This window comes from Mycteria americana, chromosome 3 (assembly GCF_035582795.1).
Source record: "Mycteria americana isolate JAX WOST 10 ecotype Jacksonville Zoo and Gardens chromosome 3, USCA_MyAme_1.0, whole genome shotgun sequence".
NCBI lineage: Eukaryota > Metazoa > Chordata > Aves > Ciconiiformes > Ciconiidae > Mycteria > Mycteria americana.
Window position 1 is genome coordinate 42,104,671 of NC_134367.1, and position 19,235 is coordinate 42,123,905.

Genomic DNA, 19,235 nt, shown 5'->3' on the forward strand with positions numbered 1-19,235 from the left:
TGGAAGTTTTGCTGGAACATTAACAATGTACCAAAAGATTATGGGAAACACTTCAAAGTTAAATCCCTTACAAAGAATTAGGACTTACGTTTGGAGCAGGAATTTTTAGCAGTCATGTTTTCAGCGTTGTGTCTTGGGACAGCCCCGGGAGGCATTAATCTGCTGAAAACTCCTGATGGAAAGAGGAGGAGAGTTTCCAGGTCTGTAATGAAGGACTATCGGCTGACCACCTCTGCGCAGAAAGGGCCGTTAGGTTTTAAGGCTTGCTATGGGAAGTGGGTCTTGCCCAGAAATCTGTCTCTATTGGGTTTCTTTTATACAAAGAGCAATGAAACATCACCGGTGAGAGAGAGAGAATAATTTGGAGATATTAAAATACTAAATCAGGGTGTAGAAGCTCAGGAATGACAGGACTGGTTACAATGCAGCTCTTCCCAACACTGATGTCAGTGACCTTCCTGCTTGACCACAGCTTCAGGTTCAAAGCCACATAGACTCCAGGCCCATCGCCAGATAGGTTTTTAGAGTAGGGCTGAAGCACTTCTGCCAACCCCTTGGCAATATAATCTGTCCTGGACTCCACATAATCTTCAGGACTTGTTCTTCCTCTGTTCCTTTGCCACCAAGTTGTTCTCTGTCACTTCTGCACCTGGCCTTTTACTTTCCTTCTTTTTCTTTTGTCAGGTCATTTAACTTTGAAGCCTCTTGCACATCATGAAGCAGCACCCAACCTTCAGTCACAGGCCTTGTAGTAAGAGCAGGTTGACATGGAGTTGTGTCTTTGAATATAGGACGTGTACAATATTAGATGTGACTGAACTTTGTCAGCAGGGAGCTGCAGTTCATGACACGCTTTCTGTTTTAGGCAACGGAGGGAATCTCTCATGAGTTTCTCTTCCCAACAGAAAAAAAAATCCAGAAGAATACAAAACTGGCTGTCTGGATTAAAAAAGGTGAATGGTAATTAAACACAGGGAATGGCCCCACTGACATCCACACAATCAGGGGAGCCCGTCTGCATCTAGGTTTGCAGGATCGTGACAGCGTCTCATCCTGCTTCTGTTAAAGGGGGGAAACTCCCATTAAATAGACTGGTGGCACATCAGTGCCAAGAAAGCCTTCTTCTGCAATGTGTTAACGTCTTCTTTCCCAGTCATAATGATCAAACATAGCCAAAGTAGTCCTGCAAACATTTACATATATGGAACTTAATTAACATATAGCTTAACTGTTACTCACATGAATACTTCCATTCCTACATCAGAATTTTACACAATATCAAATAAAATAAAATTCCCATGAAGTAGGCCTATCCTGAATATGGAAACAAGCAAACAAAATTATAGCGTGAGGAATCACAACATATTTTTATGTATTTTAGCAATTACATTCTAATTTCAGTAATGGCACCAGACTGAATTCAGACTAGTGCTGTAGTTTTGACAAAGCTACAAAGCTTTGCTGAGATCAGAGAGGCGTCAGAATACAAAATTCAGTCAGTAAATCTTTCCTGTGGAGCACCAAGGGTTTTGATGTGAACCTGTGGTGTGACTATTGCCACAGAATGATGAATACCATCGCAATTGTTCCGTGAAAAACGCGTAAGTAGAATAATCTGCAAAAACATTCAAAAGAATACATTTGTCACACAAGTGCCTGTGATACTTCAATGTTTAGTTCATTTAGGGCATCATCCCGAGAATGCCTTTGAGCCAGAGGAACGGCCTTTGAAAGCCATGTTCCTGCAGGATCAGGCATTGTACGGGGAACAGCTGCTTTCTTTTTCTCCTTCTTCTTCTTCTTCAGATCCCATTTTTATCATTTCACTCGGCCTACCCACACAACTCCTTTCTCCTGTACTGGTGCCTACAGATGGTCCCGTCTAACTTGCCTCCCGACCAGTTTGTGAATTACCCATGTACACACGTAATTGCTCACACATGCACATGACTTCGGTGAACCAAAGGTCCCTGGGACGTTGTCATAGCTAGAGGGGTGGGTGAGGCACAGCCAGCTTTCAAGTCAGCCCTCTCTGACCTTCAGCCAGACTTCAAAGCCCGCTGGCTGGCTCCCTGCTGGAGGGAAGGGCATCTGGCCTCCCCGAAATTGCTTTTGTAGCACTTCTGCTCCTACGCAAATTATTACGAGCTTCCACAATTAAGTTGCGAATGAGCTTCGGTTCGGGAGAGCATCCAGCTCTCCAGGAGCCTCGCTCCGGCCAGAGCCCAGCGTTCCTGGCCAGCGGCGGGTAATTCGCCCCGCTCGAGGCCAGGCTGGCGATCGAGACCTGGCTCCCCGCTCGCATTAGCCCACCCCTACCCGCCGTTGGCTCCGCTGCCCGCGCCGGTGCCAGGTAAGGGGGGGCCGTCGCCCCACGCCTCCACGCGCGACCTCCCCCGTTTCCTCGGTGGGGAAGGGCTGCCGGGGGGCCGGGGGCGCGGGGCGGGCCGGTCCGGGCCGGGAGGCCCGTCCTGTCACGGCCCCTCGCCGGGGCGGAGGCGGCCCGCGCTGGCGGGGCGGGTTGGCGGGGCGCTGCCCGCCCGCCGCGGCCGCTGGGTGTCGCCCTCGCAGCGGGCACGGCGGCGGCGGCGCCACCTCCGGGGCAGCCCAGCCCAGCCCAGCCCGGCGGCGGAGGCTCCCGCTGTTGGAGACGGTGGGGCTGTGCCCGGCCCCGCGCCCGACGGGGAGCGTGTGCCGCGGGGGGGAGCGCAGGTGAGCGGGGCGCCGCCGGCACGCGTGGGCCCCCGGGCGCAGACCCGCGCCCAGCCGCCGGGGTTGCGTGTGGCTGTGGTGAGGGGGGGGGAGCGCGTCGCGGCGGGCGGCGGCGGGCTGGGGCCGGCGGCGGGGGGCCGCGGGGGGCGGACAGGTGGTCGCGGAGGTGGTAGGGCTGTGGCGGGGCTGCAGCTGGGTACGGGCCCTGCAAAATCAGTGCTCGGTGCCCGAGTAATTAAAGTGTTTCCTTACTACGGCCCCGGAGTAGGGTCCGGGGAGGGACACCCCCCCCCCCCCCCGCCCTGCACAGACGAACTCTCCGGGCTGCCGCATAGATACAGGAGCCTGTGTCTACGTCGGGCTTTAATTGCAGGTTTGGGGGTATAAACGAGGAGCCGTAACGCTCTTGTTCCAACTTTTAAGGCCGCGTCTGATGAGAAATGGAAATCTGGCTCAAAGTCATCCTTCCTGTTGTTGACATCACCTGAAAACTCCACTGAAATTATTTCCACTTGTTTACTGCAAACAGCAGCTTCCCCTGAGGACTCAACACCTTGTGAGTATACGCTCGCTGCTGGTATGGCTCTCCGATTTTAGAAATCCATGGCTACGGCGTGTAATTGTTCTGCAGCGTTCATTTCATTGCAAGCATTAATAAAGGGCTTATCATGCCCTGGGGTGTTGTGTGCATCACAGCATAGGCTGCAGACAGTGCTCTGTTTTTTTAGAAGGCATAACCAATATCTTTATATTTTTATGATTATGTGTGAAGTGATTATTTGGGTGTCTGTTTGGTATTTCTTCAATACATGTGACCAAAAGGACATGTTGTCTGCTATTGTCTGTCTTTCATTCACACGGAAAAAACTGAGGGGTAGGAAGTGTCTTACTGGCAGGGAGATCTTCCCTCCATTAGTTGTTTAAATGAACTTAAAATGTCCTACCAATGTTAAAGGAGCAATCTACTGTGCAGATCAGTAAATCTCGCTCTGTTCAAAGGTGGAAAAGTGTAACAAAGACTGAATTCTTGTGCAGCATTAGTTAGGCATGATCCAGATCCTCTGGTAGGACTGTTTGAGTGCATGGCTTATTCTGAGGAGAATGTTATTTACTTGCTTGCTTTCAACATGATATGTCCGGGTGTGCAGCTAGTTTTATAACAACTTATTTTGGCAGGCTCAAGTTCCAAGTATTGTGTAATCTTCATGCTCTAGATACTTGGAAAACAAAGTGTTTCTGAGATTATGATTATGGGTAAGATCTTCATTTGCGTTGCAGACCACAAGACATAGCCTAATGAGAGTAATTCAGAACTTCATAACAATTTCTGAGCAGAAAATACTAGTTACATCCACTGCATGTACCAAAACGACGGTTGGCTGGCTACATAAAATATTAGGCACCTGCCTTTCGATTTCAGTGAGTGCTTAAGGTCTATAGAAATCCTTATTTAGACGCCTGGTATGTAGATGATGTATGCCTGTTTGTGTCAGTGAGGACCTATTAGTCTGCGAGAGTAGATGGGGATTCTGTAACAGTACTAATCTCATTGCTTTTTTCCTTGTTGTTTTATTTGAAAAGAAATGGTAATAAAATTAAAAAGTAGCTTTGTGATAGTACAAGGTTGGGAAAGTTTTCACTTTCCCCTGCTTCTTAATTTTTACCCAGACAGTGCTATCAACCTCATGTAGGAGACTGGCTTTGAACACTAGAAATGAAATGATCAGTAAATGATGGGTAAAAATAAAGTGATCAACCTCCTGATCATCCAGGTGCTTTTCTTCAAGCTTTTTTTGCAGAACTCTTTTCTTTTTTGGGGAACAGAAACTGTGGGAAGCAGGCTCCACAAATGGGGCTCCAATGTTTGCTGATGTAATGTGGTTGCAGCACCAGTCTTAGCATCATGCTCTGTCACAGGTGGCACGTTCTGGAGTTTGCACTGTCAAACTTACTATGTTCTTGGACTTCATTAAACCTTAATAAATCAGGTACTTGTAGGGCATGGTAATGAGCGATTGAGCCTCGAGCTGTATTTCTCCATTTATCTTCAGCTTCAGCTCTGCTTGACTTTGCCAGTGCGTCCTTTTGTGATGTAAGAAAAAACCTTGCTGCTCCGTACTCTCTAAATCTGTATAATAGTAATAATAATTATACTACTAATAATACCGTTTATCTGTTTGGATAGGTGGCGTAACGGTGAATGTTTGTAAAGCGCTTTTAGGTTCTTAAAGTAACTATATCATCTGACAACTATGTTTTAATTATTTATTCTCGTTAGTTTTAGATTTGCAGTTCCTCTTTTTCCCTCAACGGTTAGGACTTTGGATGAACTTCCAGAGAACTCATAGTCGTATCTTCTCTTAAGAGATACATCAGTGCAAAATGTCACTAGTGGAAGTATTTTATTTAAAACCACAAATGAGGTACCATATTTCACTAGCAAGACTGGCCTAGGGAGATATTTGTCAAAGACATAAATGAATTGTATTTGCTTTGGGCAAATAAAAAATTGAAATAAGTCATTTTAGCTCCTTTTGTTTCTTAAGGAATGAAATATGTGACTTCTACACCAAAAATAGAAGGTGTAGAGCTGCATTTTGGAAAGACCTCAGTCTGTAACACTATAGCAAGGGGCTAATTTTCTTCCCTGCCTCTTGTCCAGCTATGAGGACCCGACTTCAATGCATTTCAGGATTCCACTTTTCTCTCTCGCAACTGCTATCAATATGCTGTAACAAACTATTCTTCAGCAGCACCTGCTAACAGGGAGTGGAGTAGTCAAGAGAGAAGTAACTAAGCTCTTCCTAAAGGGTCCACAAGCTAGTGATGGTATGGAAGAATATTTGCTGTTAGTTTACTCAGAAATTATTCTGGAGATTTTTTTCAACAGAGTGCCATGTAAGGTGGATATACTGGTAGAGAATATGGTGTGTACGCTGTAAAGAATTATTGACAGATTTATGAAAATCTGTTCTGTACATAGTTTCATCTGCTGAACATGTACACTCCTTTAGTACTGAGGAGAAATGTGATGGACTGAAGTGCAGCCCTACTTGCTGTGTAAATAGAGGTTATTTAAATTTCATACCAGGATTTTATGGGATCAGATTTGTGTCTAAATTAATTTTTTTTGCTACTCAGGGCGGAAAAAACCCACCTTCTAATCAAAACTCAGATTACAGTCTGGATGGATAATTACATGAGGCAAAGCAGAAACACCAATTTCAGTATCTCTGACAGCTGCAGTTGCTCCTAGTGTATGTTAAATTCTTTAGAGTTTTCTCAGCTTCCTTGAGAAGGAAATCTTAAAGGTGCAGGAGCAGGCCATGCCCATGTGCTGAAAGATGAGCCTTCGGGGAAGAAGACCGGCCTGGCTGAACAGAGAGCTTTGGCTGGAACTCAGGAAAACAAGGAGAGTTTATGACCTTTGGAAGAAGGGGCGGGCAACTCAGGAGGACTACAAAGATGTCATGAGGTTATGCGGGGAGAAAAGTAGAAGGGCCAAAGCCCAACTAGAACTTAATATGGCTACTGCCTTAAAAGACAGTAAGAAAAATTTCTATAAATACATTAACAACAAAAGGAGAGCTAAGGAGAATCTCCATCCTTTATTGGCTGCGGGGGGAAACACAGTGACCAAGGATGAGGAAAAGGCTGAGGTACTTAAGGCCTTCTTTGCCTCAGTCTTTAATAGTAAGACCAGTTGTTCTTGGGGTACCCAGCCCCCTGAGCTGGAAGGCAGGGATGGGGAGCAGAATGAAGCCCCCATAATCCAAGGGGAAATGGTTATAGTGACCTGCTACACCACTTAGATACACACAAGTCTATGGGGCCAGATGGGATCCACCTAAGGGTACTGAGGGAGCTGGCAGAAGTGCTCACCAAGGTGCTTTCCATCATTTATCAGCAGTCCTGGCTAACTGGGGAAGTCCCTGCTGACTGGAGATTAGCGAATGTGACAGCCATCCACAAGAAAGGCCGGAAAGAGGATCCAGGGAACTACAGGCCTGTCCATCTGACCTTGGTGCCGGGGACGGTTACGGAGCAGATCATCTTGAGTGCCATGATGTGGCACATACAGGACAACCAGGCGATCAGGCTCAGTCAGCATGGGTTTATGAAAGGCAGGTCCTGCTTGACCAACCTGATCTCCTTCTATGACAAGGTGACCCGCCTAGTAGATAAGGGAAAGGCCATGGATGTTGTCTACATAGACTTTAGTAAAGCCTTTGACATGGTTTCCCAGGAGCATTCTCCTGGAGAAACTGGCTGCTCAGGGCTTGGATGGGAGTACTCTTTGCTGGGTAAAAAACTGGCTGGATGGTCAGGCCCAAAGAGTGGTGGTGAATGGAGTTAAATCCAGTTGGTGGCCGGTCACAAGTGGTGTTCCCATGGCTCAGTATTGGGGCCAGTTCTGTTTAATGTCTTTATCAATGATCTGGACAAGGGGATCGAGTGCACCCTCAGTAAGTTTGCAGACAACACCAAGCTGGGTGGGAGTGTTGATCTGCTTGAGGGTAGGAAGGCTCTAGAGAGGGACCTGGACAGGCTGGATGGATGGGCTGAGGTCAGTTGTATGAGGTTTAACAAGGCCAAGTGCAAGGTCCTGCACTTGGGTCACAACAACCCCATGCAACGCTACAGGCTTGGGAACAAGTGGCTGGAAAGCTGCCTGGCAGAAAAGGACCTGGGAGTGTTGGTTGACAGCCAGCTGAATATGAGCCAGCAGTGTGCCCAGGTGGCCAAGAAGGCCAACAGCATCCTGGCTTGTATCAGGAATAGTGTGGCCAGCAGGAGTAGGGATTGTCCCCCTGTACTCGGGACTGGTGAGGCCACGCCTCGAATACCGTGTTCAGTTTTGGGTCCCTCACTACAAGAAGGACATTGAGGTGCTGGAGCGTGTCCAGGGAAGGGCAACGAAGCTGGTGAAGGGTCTAGAGCACAAGTCTTGTGAGGAGCGGCTGAGGGAACTGGGGTTGTTTAGCCTGGAGAAAAGGAGGCTGAGGGGAGACCTTATCGCTCTCTACAACTACCTGAAAGGAGGTTGTAGTGAGGTGGGTGTTGGTCTCTTCTCCCGAGTAACAAGCCATAGGACAAGAGGAAATGGCCTCAAGTTGTGCTGGGGAAGGTTTAGATTTGATGTTAGGGAAAATGTCTTGACTGAAAGAGTTGTCAAGCATTGGAACAGGCTGCCCAGGGAAGTGGTTGAGTCACCATCCCTGGAGGTATTTAAAAGACATGTAGATGTGGTGCTTAGGGACATGGTTTAGTGGTGGACTTGGCAGTGTTGGGTTGATGGTTGGACTTGATCTTAAGGGTCTTTTCCAACCTAAATGATTCTGTGATTCTATCTTAGGTATTAGTGTACCAGACAAAAGAGGTATTTGATGAAGGTGTTGTTTTTACTGCTTTGGTGCTCAAAGGCTTAATATTTCTAAGGATTGGCAGAGGCAAAAATTATTAATAGCAAAAAAACCTTTGTCAGCACATTATAGAGCATTGGATTCTGATTGCCTTCACGGTTTACCTTCCATAAGTATAACACTTTGGGGGAAAAAATTATTTTTTCAGCCATCAGTTAAGTGAGAATTACATATTTTTTAAAGCATCTGTGATTTTAGCATCTTGCTGAGAAATTTGATCTAGATATTTGGCTGAAATTGAACCAAAGGCTCTTTTAATCCTAACACTTCAAGCAGAAAAATACCTTAATTTCTGCCTATTCGAGTTCAAACAAATAATTATGTGTGGGCCAGTTGCCAGAGGCCTTAGAGTAATGAAAGGGCTTCTTAAAAATTCCTGTTCAAGTTCAAATGTATTTATTACAGGAATTAAAATTTTATGTATTATACAGTGATAAGTAGTGGGAATTAAAATAAGCATGAACTTCAAATATAGCTTTCTTTTCTACATATTGTAAGCAAACCCATGTTTGGTAGGTAATAATATGTTTCTTGGTATACGTGATTACTTAGGAGGAATACAAGAAGAGATGATTTTTTATTCAAATTGCAGTTTGTAAGATTTAATTGATTCTAAAGCATTTTTTTTAGTCTGGGAGCTTCTAGCTCTGGTAGCCCCATGGGACAGCCTCTGTTTCTGATTCTGGGTTCTTGCACTTAAATTGTCTCTTTTGTACATTTTGAGATAGATTGATGAAAAGGGCTATTTAAATGATGGTGGTATTGTCATCTGTGCTTACCCAACCATGAATTATATTATGAGTATAGCTTGTTAATATTTCCATTTAAAGATTGATTCTTTAATTGGTATTAAATTTAAAAATCCATTTTTCCAGATAATTTTCTTATTATCAACAGTGCAAGGGGGGGAAGCCTCCCCTGTGTCTTGCTGTGACCTTTCACTGAATTACTTTTATTGGCTTCTTCCTAAACTTTTTCTTCTCCTCTGTATTTGGTTTATCTCATGCTGGCATTCAGAAGACCATTGGGCTTGTGAAGGCAGGTGTTTAAAAGTGAGGAAGAGCCAGAATAAACATGTGTGAATTCCTGGCTTATTTGTTGCGTACCTTTCAAATGCACGCATGTCGGGATGTTCTCCATGTATTGCTTCCCTGGAGGACGTGGTTGTACGTGACACAGTGATGCTCTGTATCCAAGGTGATGCAAGTCTGGCCATACAGGTATTTTTCTTGTTTTCTGGAAAACCCTTGAGGTCTGATTGCAGACGTGCAGGTCTTGATAGTGAAGCAGGGAAGGATACTGTTGGTGTTCAGTAGTTTGATACCAAGGCGAAGAATGGTATCAAAACACAGTGATGAAATGACGAAGTGTCAATTTAGGACACGTTTTTGAGAAGTGTTTGATAAATGAAGCATTAAGGCTGCACAGGGCTTTAAGGTTAAAAGAAATCTAGCACATTACTACTAATAGTTAATCTGGTGTATTGAAAGAGGAAGATGTCCTATGAAAACAGTCCTGTTGTGATAAATGAATCCACGTTGGGTGGCCTAACCAATACAGTACAACAACTTGAATTCTTGCGTTACCCGGTTGTGGTGGGGTGCCTTGGTAGCCTCAGTGATGTACTTCTGATGTGCTATTGAGTGCATAGCTAGCTCACAATATGGTGCAGGGCTGTAGATTACTGCCTTGTTCTTGCACCATTTTACTTTTGATCCTTTGTCAGTGATCCTGCCGTGTGTGGCATGAAATTCAAGGTCCTTGCAATCAACAGGAAGACTCTGTCCTCCTGCCAGCACTCATGTCTTCCTGGCTGCTCCTCTGTGCCTCCCTCCTTCCTACTGTCCAGACCTTCTGCTGGTCCTCCAAACCCTAGCTTCATCTCAGCCTAGCCATGGCCATGAGGGAAGCTGGCTGTGATTTGGGATGGGATTTGGGCACATCTGTGGGAGGTGGTGGATGGAAGCATCTGGTGTGGATGCCAGGCAGAGGGTACTGGGGCTGTGGGGCAGCTGGGGTGTGATGTGCTGAGTGTGGGCACCCCAGCAGGTCTGCCCGAGTCCTGAAGAAAATTTTATTTGGCCCTATGCCAAAAAAGCCAAAAAGCTTTTTCATCTTATGTTGTGATCAAACACATATTTGGAGTACTTTTCAGATCATGAAATCTTACCTCCTTCAAATCCTGGTTTAAACCAAGCTTCTTCTAACAGTCTATCCCTTACTTTCCCTTTCTCTCATGGCTTGCCTTCTTCCCCACCTTAAGACCATCTGTTTTTGTGAAGTGAGCCACTGAAGATAAAGTTGTTGGGTGCATTACCTGGCATGGTGCAGGATGACAGCGTTTTCATCTGCATTATGGAAAATGCATTTGGATTTGATGGGAATGAATTCCATAAGGGTGTGTATCATTGTGTCTGCATTGCAGTGGGATCGTTTTCTTTTCCAGTTTGAGATGACGATTGCTTTAAGCTAGTCAAAAATATTTTCTGTTGGTTTTATCAGCATCTGCAATGTGACATCTTAGCAAGACCTGTTGCTAGTCTATTTATATTGTGCTGATAGACTTCTGAGTCAAAATTCCCTAAATTGTCTTGGGTGGGTCAGCACTGAGGAAAGTGCTAGCTTTATAAAATAAAAAAGCACTATGAATGTATGGTAATCATACGTCAGCTCAATATTTGAGTGACTTTTTAGTAGTGATTACAGTGAATCATTTTAGGTATGTTTTACTTTTTATTAGGAGTTTGATGTCTATATGCGTGCTAGAGTTGCAGAAATTGCAGCTGGTTCAGAGTCTTGGGCAGGACATGATCTTTTCACCATATCACTACTGTCTCAAATAATTCCACTAATATCTGCAAAGTATACCCATTGCTTAAGTCAGTTCATAAGTATATTGTAAAGCTTACATATGAGTAATTTTCCTTCATTTTCTTTGTGACCACTTTTGTGATTAGACTGTGTCTGACTGAAGCCTTTTGAGAGGATTTAGGGATGGGAGGCTAGGGCTGGTCTTTCTTCTGGCCATGGAATTATCTGCCTGCCGTCTGCAGTCTTTCATTGACATTGTTGTTCTGGTTTAAATCCAGATTTTGAAAGTACAGTGCTTTCTTATAATTTTGTCTTTTCCAGACATTACAGCAGCTTCTGAATTCTTGCAAGTATGGGTTTTTCATAGCTTTTCACAGCTTCTATGTAAACTCAGACCATGCTCTTTTCATGTGCCCTTTTTTTTCTCTAAGTGTAAGTGGTATTGGTCTCAAACCTTTACATTCTTCCTCTTTCGTTATACTGTGATATAAGTTCAGCCTTTCACTAGCCCCCAGGATCTAAAATTTGCATGTGTGGAAACACAAGAAGTTCAGATAGATTTCTGTTGGCAACAAAACTGCTGAAATGTCTATCTATCTTCAGTGGTATCTTCATTGAACAGTGCTGGATGATGGAGTTGCAGGTGGATGTCACAGCAGCTGTTGCTGACCAGCTTGTTTTTTCATTTCAGAGTCTGAAGGTAGTTACAATAAGAATAAATGTTGTGCTTTAACTTGTATCATGTATCATTTTTGTATGCTGTCATATGGTGCTCTACAGGTAAATGTGAGTCTCTGCCCAAAAAACTTGGCAGCATGAAAAAAGCTGAGAGGGAAGATGTAGTTAGAATTTGGTTTTCCTCCCGCCCCTGTGTTATCCTGCCTGCGATATCCACTTCTTTCACGGGTTTAGGTTCTCTTAGACATGCTGGAATCCAGTCTCTTGGACTTGTCAGGGTTATGTCAGATGCCCCCCAAAAAGAGGTTGTGGAGGATCACATGTTCCAGCCCTTGAACAGGTATAAATTTGCTTCAGCACAGGAGATGGTACCCCAGTTTTAATGTGTGATGATTTCTTCCAGAGGTGTGCTAGTTTCCTCCAGGAACGGCTGTTCAGTATGCTTGAATGCCTTGCATTAGTGCAGCTATGGTTTAAGTCTATCGATATGAATGGGAGACTCTAGCGTGGAGTAAGCTGAAGCATGAATTTAAAGTACAGTATTTTATTAATGAATAATCAGCTACCAGGTTGGATCCTTTTTTTCCACCATAAGATTACACTTAATCAGTTTGGAGAAGCCCAGGCTTAAGAAATCCTGACCTGGCATACACTGAGGTTATCATCCATTTCACTTTCTCTGATGTCTTGATGGGCGAGTGGAGATGCCTCTGCAGATGGACAGCTTAGCTACCAGTGTGCCTGATAAAGCAGGACTGGATTTGGGGCAAGTGAAGCCAGCTCAGTCAAGAGAGGGGGTTGATGTTAGCCGTCTTAGTTGCTACTAGCCTCAAAATAAGCAAGAACATATCTAATTTATTTAAGTTCTAATAAGATAAAGAGCCTTCAAAAACTTACCAAGAGATATAGATGCTTTTGGCATAGTTTGAAAAAACAGACTGCCTAATGTTAGCTGCTTTTCTGTGTGGCCATGTCCACAAATCACATTATTTCAGTCAACCTGAAGGCCGGCAGGGAGGGATATATCTCGCTGACTAGGACAGGACTGTCCGTCCGGGGAGATTTTGCTCAGTTCTTCCTGTGCGGTGGCCAGTGGCTGAGCAAACACCTGCCCGCAGGTACCGTGAGACTGGTTCGGAGGTTTCGGTGAATACTTCTGTGGTCTCTCTGGCTAATTCTCACCTCTGTTTGGTTGCTGCATTTCATTTGCAGGGAAGGGTGGCATATATTCACCTTAATTCCTTGTCCTCTTTTAAGACATTCATGTCAGTGACTCTCAAGCTGAGGAGGGAACGTGAGTGAGTGGGAAACAGGCTGAGAAAACCATGGGAGAAGGCTAGGAGAACCACAGCTTGAAAATGCTTTGTGAGAAGAAGAGCCATTTTTTCTCACTTGTTTTGAGCCTGACATCTACTGGTTTCATCTGATGCTGATCTAGTATTTCTCCAAGCTGATTTTCCCCTACTTAATTGTGTCTTGCCTTTGACTTTTTTGTGTTCTCCTTCCTTGAAACTCTTCTAGTTTTGTTAAACCTTTTCTGAGAAGAGAGGGCCAGAGTTACAACTTCAGGATGCAGCTGAACTTTCCAGTCAGTTGAATAAAGGTGCTTTTGGTTTTATTCTCTGCAGTAGTAATTGCTAGCGCTCTCCCTGCTTTTTGACTGTGCTGATGCTTTCATAAGAAGAATCCATTATAAATCCAAGATCTCATTCCTGAATCATTCAGAGCCCATCATTATGCATATGAAGTGGAAGTGTATTTTCCCGCCATGAATATCAGTCTGTGTTTAAATGGTACTGAATTCTGGCAGCCATTTTACTGGCTGGTTATTTGGTGTCATTAAGTCCTTCCATATCTCATTGCAGTCAGCACTTGCCTTTATCCTGAATTATTTAGTATTATCAGTGAGTTTTGTCACTTAACTGTTGTAATCTTTCCCTGTTCCCCTGTGATTCATTAGTGGGTATGTTGAACACAATATATTCTTAATGCAGGTGGCCGTGGGGCTGCAGGGTTAGTGTCTCCCCACTATGAAGATGGACTGCTTTTTCCTTGTACCATTTATTTCCTGTCTAGCTGGTTCTCTATACAGATGAGGACTTTTCCTGTTATCCCATAGCTGTCTAGTTTTTATAATATTGATTTTTAAAATCTTTTTTTAAGCAGCCTTCCTTCCTTTGAGGGGAATCTTTGGGGACTGGACACGAGTTACCATGGCTTGAGGAATAACTTTACATCAGCAAAGCTGTGGTAACAGAGTACATGCAAACTCACCACAAATGTGAAGTAGCTTAATTTAAACATCTTTCTTGTGTCCAAACAATCAGCATTCAGCTCTAACTAGTCTACATTACAATCACATCCCAGCTTGCTTCATAAAATTTTAAGTTTCAGTATGCTGTTTGGGATTTCGTTTTGGTCAAAGAGTTCCCTGGGTGAATTTGTTTGACAGGTCTCAAATACAAACTGTTTAGAGTAACTCACTTCTGCTTCTTGTTCTTCTTACTTGTCAGACCAGGTTGACTGTTTCTACATTTAGGCCTCCCTTGCTTATTCAGAAAGTATCCAGTCCTTTCTCAATGAGAATTTTGCACTTTGTTTATCTGGAAGCAAGATGGGACCCGATGTGAGAAGTGAACCGCAGAAATAAAAGATTGGTGTGAATACGTGCACCAAGTAGCATGCCACACCAGTAAGTCAAAGCAGAATTCATAGGTATAAGCTCTAGTCCTTGGCAGAGTTTCTTATCTGAAAAAAAACATATTTTAAAATTAATCCCAGATTCATTGTGTGCCTACAGGAGTAACTTAAGTCAAAAAAAACAAACCCCAACTTTTTTCTGCCTCCTCTCAGTTCCCCCTTATCCTTGCCCACCAACACATGTGCTTGAGAAGTTTAAAATCAAACTTCTGGCTTCCACACTCCATTACTCTTTCAGCAAATCTAGCCTTTCATGTCTTTAACTGTGCAGACGTACAAATGAAGATGTTGCTGCTTCAGTTATTAGAATCATGTCGGGTTTTTCTTCTTTTTGTTTTAATCCTCAAAGTGGAATACTTGGCATAGAACCTAGAAGCATATGTTATTCAAAATCTAGCATCCAGAATTTGGATGCATGTATTTCCAGCTTTTAAGAATAATTATTTTTGAAATACTGTATTAATATTAATTTGCATATATATTGTATGTGGTTTTGTACCTCCAGCAAGTGTCTGAATATAATTACACGGGATGAGCTGGTTTTGGTAGCACACAGGCAAACCAAGAAAACAAGTAGTGGTGCATTCAGTAGAACTGAGCACAGCACTTCAAAAAGAAACTTAAAAAAAAAAAAAAAAAATTAAAGGTTTATTTGTTCTCCTTGTCATAATTTGAAATGAAGACTCTCTCCTTGATAAGCTGAAGCAAGTGTTCAGCAAATCGTTAGGCTGCTGTGTAAAGCCAGTATTATCTGGGACCTGGTCTCTGTGTCTCCCGGAGATGCAACAAAGAGTGTCAGTGAAATGGAGATCTTGCTTTGTCTTTTAGTCCTCTGTAGCTCTCATGAAACATGCAGTTACTCTGCCTTGGTGGAAAACACTAAGTGCGCTTTTCAAGTAAGCTAAGCCAGGGAGGGTGAGCAGAGTAGAGTGAAACTATGATGGAATTTCTCAGCACACGATTAAAATGTGTGCTACAGTGCTTTACATTAAGATGATGGATTTTCCTATCATTCTAGGGAGCTGTATAGCATCATGCTCCCCAAAATACTAAGATTTTGAAATGCATTAACCATACAGACAGTGTCTTAGTCTGATTGTTAGTAATAAATTCACATTTTAAATTTTAATATAGCAGGCAAGCATCTGTTGCATGTCTGTGCTATTTACTTGTAACAAACAAACAAACCAACCCTCACTTGATTAGTTCTCATGCTTCAGATTTTGAGTATGAGTATTCACTCTTCTGCTAACAGAGAAGTTTCTCGTGGTTTGTGTATAAACGTACTAGTTCTCCAAATATACACGGTCTTTCAAGAAAAACAGGATAGGGTAAAAGTGTCTGTAATGCAAAAGTTAGCAGATTTTACCAAGTACCATTAAAAATCACTTCTCTTATGGTCTGTAAATGGGATTTTCAGGCCTTGCTTACTTACAGATCAAGAATAAAATGATACTAAAATAATTACTCTTCTTTTAACAAAATTCTCTTGGTTTGTACTTGAATAACAGTATTGCCCATAGAGAGGTAATTATCAACAACTTGTATGTAGTAAAATTATAATTAGTTTACTGTATTAAATCTCAGAAGGGTAGACCTGGAAAACAAAACCTTCAACTAGTCTTTGCATTATTAGGTAGTTTAAAGATGGATGCTTATTATCCTGGGCTTTTTAAAAATGAATTTTTATGCCATATTTTTTAACGGTAATGCTGGATCAAAACTTGATTTCCCTGCTTGTGACTGATTTCATTTAATTCAGTGAATCTGTTTACGTGAATAAGACTCAAAGAATTTGGCTTTGTATGAAAAGTATCCTCCCAGAGGGAGTTGTAGTAGGCTTACACCTAATATTAAAAAAAAAAAAAAAAGGAAACCAATGTTTGTGTTTCCTTGTCTTGTTGTATAATGATTTTCAGTGAAGTTTCATATTGCATGAAATTAAATCTGTAGCCAAGATGATATCATATTGGACAATTTTTATAAGTCAGCATGCAGGTCTGTGCTGTTGAAACAATAGGCCGAGTGTTTTAAGGTGCAGATAGCCTGACTAAAATAACGTGTGTTGCAAAAGAAGTTGCAATGCATTTTCAATGGAGAATGTTCAGCAGAGAGATACTTGTCAGCTCTGCGTGGTATGTTACAGTCACGGGAGTAGTAAACAAGATAAAGAAAAGCTCAGCTTGCTTTCTGTTTACAAAACCGGCCTTGTGGAGGGATTGGAAAACAAGAATACAAATACATAATATACTTGCCTTCTCTTCTTTCCCCTCCTTTCTGCCTCTCTGTATTGAGTCAAAGGTAAATGGGCAGACTAACTATATGAAAAAGAAAATAGCACCAGGGTAAGTCCTCCTTTTCCTTAGTTTTCTCTCTGTTTTGTACACTGCTAAGAGCTGCTGGTTGTGTGGCAATGCAGCTCCTGTGATAAGGTGTGATTGAGTCCTGTAGTGCCAACAGAGCAAAACTATGCTGTAGCTCTGTATCTTAATCACGCTGCAGTAGCCGCAAGTCCAAGGATGGATCGGCATAGTTCAGGAGTGAAGTTTGACCTTGTCTGCATTGAAATGCCAACGCATGTTTTGGCCATATTAGGCCACTGTTGTGGTTTTAAGGTAATGAAGATGTCCTCCACCTTTTCTCTGGCGCTGTCCGTTTCATTTTCCCAAGCAAAATTCCTCTTCATCTTGTGCCACTTCCAAAAGTTTCTCTGTATTGTTCCTTACCTTTGTCTTCTCCCCTCTTTTGTTCTAGGTGTAATCTCTCATCCTTGATCTGTGAATCGTCTGGCTTTCTTTGATCTGTTCCTAGTCCCTTACAAATCTCCTGTTGTTTGCTAGTTGTGTTCCTGACAGTGGTTAATGAGTGCTGAGTCACCACTTTGAACCCAGACAAACCATGAATAGAGCAAAAGGTAGTTTAACAAACCTTTAAAAAAGAATTTGTGAGAGAGTGAAAAAGGATCTCTGTCCCTCTCCCATGGTCTTCCAGGCACTCTTTACCAGCGTGGTTGTTGTAACATGTCTACTGAGGCTTTTTAAAAGCTCTATGTTCAGAATTTTCTTCCTCATCCTCTCTTCTAGGTTTACCTGTCTCAGTTTGCAAACTCTTTTTTTCTGCTTTCACTTCAGCCTTAGTAATGATTGGGTCTTGGAGCATATTTTTCCATCTCTGACTTCTTTTAACTGTCTACTCCAACATCAGCAGCTCATGGGCTTTTCTGGTTGCTCTTCCAGCTTTGTTAGGCTTCCAGTCCTTAGCAGTGCAGGGGTTTTTTTTATAACACTGGTCTGCTGTGTTCCTGGGTAGGAGTGACTGGGTGAAGGAATATCTATTTCTATCCTATTGGACAGGAACTGCCTCCTTCTTGAGATTTTGTTGGGGTTTTTTTTTTCTGTATGTTGTAAAAGTGAAAATGGGATCTGTCTGGAAAGAGTGTCCTGGAATATAGGAGGCACAGGGGTGCTGAGCTTCATGAGGGTATGGTAGCAGAAGGCCAGGAGGAAAATCCTGCCTGGTTCTGGGAATATGGTCCAGGAACATGATGTCCCTGTAACATGGGCCTGCCCTTCTCTATTATTCTGTCATTGGTTTTGGTTTTTTCTTCGTATTTCCATTCAGGACCTGGGCAGCCTTTGTGGGCAGATAATGTGTATATTCTCCATGTGGTAACACTATCTTTGCACAAGCTAGCTCCTTGTAAAGTATGAAGGAGACTCAGATATGCTGAAATTTCAAAGTATTTATTAACTATAAAGCAGATACACGGAACTGCATGATCCTTTTCAGTACTCAAAATAAGGCCAAAGCATCTATTTTTGGTTGTAGACAAATTAGAAACATAAGGAGACTGAAATGGGTGCAACAAATAGCATTGTCCTCCACAGTTCCTACCAGTGGCTGACCAAGGAGGTGCTTGCCCTAAGGGATCCTGATGTTACTGAAGTGCAGTAGCCTGGCTTGTGTAGTAAGGCTTTTCCAGATTTTCCTTTCTTCCAAGCTGTGTGAAATCTCCACAAGCATTAAGAGGCTGAGTCTCTTTAAACCCAGCTTCAGTTCCCAGAGAGAGATGGCTTCCAGTGCAGGGTTGGTCCTTTGGGTTCCTGCAGGGCCGGCGAGCGTGCGGGAGAAGGTGGGGGAACAGGGAGCAGCAGGGGGGAGTGGGGGCATTTGTGTTCCCTTTGCACTTTTAGCTCCTTGTACTTGACACAAGTACAAATATTTCTGGATGATGAACCTGTGACTTCTTGTGCATAGCCATTAGGGCAGGGTCTTCACTGGGAGCTGAGATTCTGTCCTGCTAGAGGAGCAGCTTTCACCGACAGCAATCTCTGTAGCAAAGACACTCTTTAATCACCTAAAATTCTGTTAGTGGTGTTCCTTTTTATCTGTGTGAAGAGCCTGCTGGTATGATACATGGAAGAGTAATGTGATATTCAAGGTGAGTTGTGTTTAATTGAGCTGTAGCCTGCACTGAGAGAGGCTACATAAGATTAACTTCAGTTATTTGGCCTGAAAGTACTTTGTGTTGACACATAGCTTTTTAAAATTAATTAATTGAGATCCTAGTTTGCAATATAAGTAGAATAGGACAGGAGCATATGATTTTTTTTATTTTGAGCTTGGTGTGGAGGCATTCCTCATGAGTCAAATGTTGAGCTGAAGGTAGCGGACTGTTGCTCTGCATGAACAAATGAGGAAGGAAGTTCTGGGAACTGGGCTATTTGAGGAGTGGGAAAAAAAGAGCCCTGGGGTAGGGAACCATAAGTCAGACTTTTGTTACCTGACTCAGATTCCCACCACTGGACTCCTGCATGGTGTGAGGAAGAGTCTTCTGCAGAACTTACAGAGAATGTAGAAAGTATTAAAGAAAGCGTGGAGGGTGTCCACGACCCACTGAGAGCTCCTTCA

At 43.2% G+C, this 19,235-nt stretch overlaps 1 protein-coding gene across 6 annotated transcripts in view; it reads left to right on the forward strand.

Moving 5' to 3' along the window:
* The first annotated feature begins 2,199 nt into the window (after positions 1–2,199).
* The window catches only part of ANKRD6 (ankyrin repeat domain 6), a 116,696-nt gene continuing 99,660 nt past the window's right edge, over positions 2,200–19,235 (forward strand). For all 6 annotated transcript variants that reach the window (XM_075498363.1, XM_075498362.1, XM_075498366.1 and 3 more), the window contains exons 1-2: positions 2,200–2,353; positions 3,136–3,268. The gene's annotated coding sequence lies outside the window, so the exon portion shown is untranslated. The remainder of the gene's footprint in view (positions 2,354–3,135; positions 3,269–19,235) is intronic.